Source organism: Osmia lignaria, unplaced genomic scaffold, assembly GCF_051020975.1.
Source record: "Osmia lignaria lignaria isolate PbOS001 unplaced genomic scaffold, iyOsmLign1 scaffold0034, whole genome shotgun sequence".
NCBI classification, from domain to species: domain Eukaryota; kingdom Metazoa; phylum Arthropoda; class Insecta; order Hymenoptera; family Megachilidae; genus Osmia; species Osmia lignaria.
The window spans coordinates 1,338,143-1,342,250 of NW_027478175.1; the positions used below are offsets into that span (position 1 = coordinate 1,338,143).

At 33.6% G+C, this 4,108-nt stretch overlaps 1 long non-coding RNA gene across 2 annotated transcripts; it reads left to right on the forward strand.

The window, feature by feature from the left end:
* Positions 1-1,885: 1,885 nt before the first annotated feature.
* LOC143306708 (uncharacterized) lies at positions 1,886-3,188 on the forward strand. 2 transcript variants are annotated; one of them, XR_013064046.1, is made up of 4 exons: positions 1,886-1,951; positions 2,118-2,315; positions 2,373-2,511; positions 3,047-3,188. It is a non-coding gene; the product is annotated as an uncharacterized LOC143306708 (long non-coding RNA). The 2 variants fall into 2 exon arrangements; XR_013064045.1 differs by having other exon boundaries at positions 2,118-2,511.
* The last annotated feature ends 920 nt before the right edge of the window (positions 3,189-4,108 follow it).

The window sequence follows — 4,108 nt, forward strand, 5'->3', positions numbered from 1 at the left end:
TGGACATATTTCGACATATCTACTTCCCACATATCGATGTACATTTAATAACAATATCATTATTACTATATTTACATTAGATATAATGTCATATACAGATACATTCCAACAGATCAATGTACCTACATTTAATACCAATGTCATTATTACGATATCTACATGAGATATAATGTAATATAGTGATTCATTCCCACAGCTCAATGTACATTTAACAACAATATCATTATTACTATACCTACATTAGATATAATGTCATATACAGATACATTCCAACAGATCAATGCTCCTTCATTTAATACCAATGTCATTATTGCGATATCTACTAGAGATATAATGTAATATACTGATTGCTACCCACAGGTCCATGTACATTTAATAACAACATCATTAGCACTATATCTACATTCGATATAATGTAATATACTTATTTGTTCCCACAACATATTGATGTACATTTAATAACAATATCATTATTACTATATTTACATTAGATATAATGTCATATACAGATACATTCCAACAGATCAATGTACCTACATTTAATACCAATGTCGTTATTACGATATCTACATGAGATATAATGTAATATACTGATTGCTTCCCACAGGTCAATGTACATTTAATAACAATGTCATTAGCACTATATCTACATTCGATATAATGTAATATGCTGATTCAATCCCACAGATCAATGTACATTTAATAACAATATCATTATTACCACATCTATTAGAGATAATGTAATATACTGATTCCTTCCTACAGATCAATGTACATTTAATAACAATATCATTAGTACTATATCTACATTCGATATAATGTAATATACTGATTACTACGCACAGATCAATGTACATTTGATAACAATATCGTTAGTAATATATCTACATTCGATATAACGTAATATACTGATTACTTCTCACAGATCAATGTACATTTAATAACAATATCATTATTACTATATCTACATTAGATATTATGTAATATACTGATTCCTTCCCACAGATCAATGTACATATAATAACAATATCATTGGTACTATATCTTTTTTTTTTTTTTTTTTTTCGTTTTCCTTTACCTAGGCAGGGTAGGACCGGAACCGCCTTTCGGCATTACTTCAGTCCCACCCTTGAAGCCTACCTATATTAACTTCACCATTTATTTTCCCCTCTTTTATTTCTTTACATACCACTGTTTACCTTTATACTAAGGTCTAGTTCAATCATTAATCAATTAGTTAACCTCCTTATTCAAAACTCTTTTCCGAAAACTCTATATCGAAACTTTCTGGAGTTTTCCAACTTAACAGCTTCCTAACTATTTACCCTGGCAGTAGTGTTCAATATAGCTCGTCTTAATATACTCGGGTCTCGTGATTTTAGTATTCATATGTCATGTTTCCTATCACAGCAAATAGTTACTCCCGGGTCCAGATATACTGCACTCTCGTTTGCACCTATTGCCCCTATTTATTCTATGTTACATATTTTTTACCGGGTACAATCATCTAAGTACACCTATTCTATGGATTAACCCTAGGCCCATCCGTGTCATAGACATGCCGCTCTATGTGCGTAGTACTGTATGGCCGATCGTAACGTGATGGAGTTGTGTCACACAGCACTATAACCTGTACGCAATATCTGTCATTATTACAATAACTAATTTCACTCACTCTCGTATGTTGTCCTATCCAGTACTCAATTACCACCCTTCCGGCTTTGCGAATCACTTAACAACGTAAGTAATCCCGTAACATTATTTTATACTGTATATATTTCCACCTTATCATAGCAAGTATAAACTAATTTTTTTTTTTTTTGTTTTTTTTTTATACCTTCATTTCCTTCCAATATAGTATAGTAACCATTACTCCCCTTATAGCCTAAATACCTTTTGAATTCCTGAAGATATATCCAGGAAAGGATGATATTATTTCCATGTACCACTGGTGAGTACACATATCTATTTTCAGTTTACAAATTATAGACCTACTTTCCCTTTATACACCTTTTCCTATTGCCTATCGGTGTAGGAATCCGTACTCTACTGTAGCTTGCTATTTTCGAGTTCTATACTCTCCTCTTTCTCATACTATTTTACTTGTAACCCCTTAGGTATCGTTGGACCGGGTCACCGCACTCTACATCGCACCGTTATGGTTTATACTTGTTCTTTTATGCTCCTCCCAGCAAAAGGAGAATGCAACACCAGCATACTACCAAAAGATGAGTTTCCGGTTACCGTTGTTTATTATTTAATATCACCGTTTGCTCTATTTAATTTATATTATTCTTCCTTTGTAGGTTATACAGGTAACTCTTTCTATTCATTACGCTTTGCCAGCCTCTACATTATTCAATTTCTTTCAGACTGCCACCACTCCTCATCACCTCCGTTTATTCTACAATGGGAAGATAATGGGGTATACACCATGACGTCAATGTGCTTTACTGTCTTACGTGTGTTACCTCCAGTATCTGTGGTTATACCAAAATAATCGACGTACACGTAAGTACCATACCTTTGTCGTATCCGTTAGCTAAGAACCAGGAATTAAATAAATAATATTCAGTGCTTGTATAACTAAAATAAACTATAAATAATGAATAAATAAATAAAGAAATAAAATAACATAAAATAAAATAAAATAAGATAATCCAATAAGTAAATGACTAGAATCCAGTATGTAATTAAGTAAAGTAAATACGTAAATAAATAAGATATAATAAAATAGATTCAATAGGTAAAAACATAAAATCCGTCAAGTAAGTAGATAAAACCAAAATAATAAATAATAAATAAATCAGTATAACAAATTGATGGTAATTACGTAACTATTTAGATAAAATTATTGTCAATATATATAATAAGTAAAGTTGGATGAATAAGCTCTATTCATCCCCACAGATACTGTATCCACTGCCTTGTAGTTTAATTTAATTACCAATTTCTTTTAAGGCTTTAAGAATTCACATGCATTAGGTTCAGTATACTAATTACCTTAATTATTTTAGCACCACGTATACACCATACCATTTTTCAGGTGAGGACTTAATCTATCGCGGCCACCATCAGCGTTGCTGCTATGGGATATGAATCATCTATTGTATTTAATTAACCAAGTCATCCGGAGTTTCCAGTTGGGAACTCCTGCCACCGTTTACGAACCGTTACCCATTTCGAGGCCAAACTAGCATATTGCGGCTCTTAACTCTTTATCTTTATCTGAATGGTACGATGATTTTCTTTCCTTTTGTTACTATTATTCTTATCTTTATTGTTTTCTCCTTTAGTATTATCCTCCTGTTCCTGAATTTGCATTTTGTGTTTGTCTTCCCCATTCTTTCCTAATTTTTTTCCGGTGTGTTTTCTCCCATTTCTCTTTTTCCGATATACATACAGCGCAGAATTTCCTACTTGATGCGTTGGTTTTATTCCTTTTCAGTAAGTGTCCGATGTTTTGAATTTCCCATTTTTCTGGATGTACTTCTTTTTCCAGCGCCATCCTCTCCATTTTCCATCTTGGACACGTGAAGAGAGTATGTTCTGCGTCATCGAACAAATCCTCACAGAACCAACACTCTGGTGTCCTTTCCTTACCAATCTTTGCTAGGAAAGCCCCAAAGCATCCATGGCCAGTCAGTGCTTGTACTAGCTGGTGATCTAAGAGAGGTATTCCCCCACTATTCCATTCACCAATGTCACTAACTATCTTGTTAGTTCATCTGTCTTTATCCATGTTAGTCCATTCTTCTTGCCATTCTCTTTTTGTTGTTTTAGTCTCTTCTTCCACAATCTCTTTATTAATCTGGTTTTTATCTTTTCCGTTGTTTTGTTCAAGCTTCCCCTTTTCTTGTGCCTCCCTTATTTTAACGTATATACGTGCAATTTCCTTTGCTCTATAATCCCAAGGCACGTTCCCGGTTATTATACATAAGACTTCCGTAGACACTGTTCTGTAGGCCTTGCAAATTCTGTTTAGCGGTAGCCTCTGCGCGTCCCTTAGTTTTTTCGTGTTCAGTTTATATGTCAGTGCCCTGGCCTAAATTGCCGCACCATACATCACCACTGATTTCACAACATTATAATACAGTATCCTGGCTTT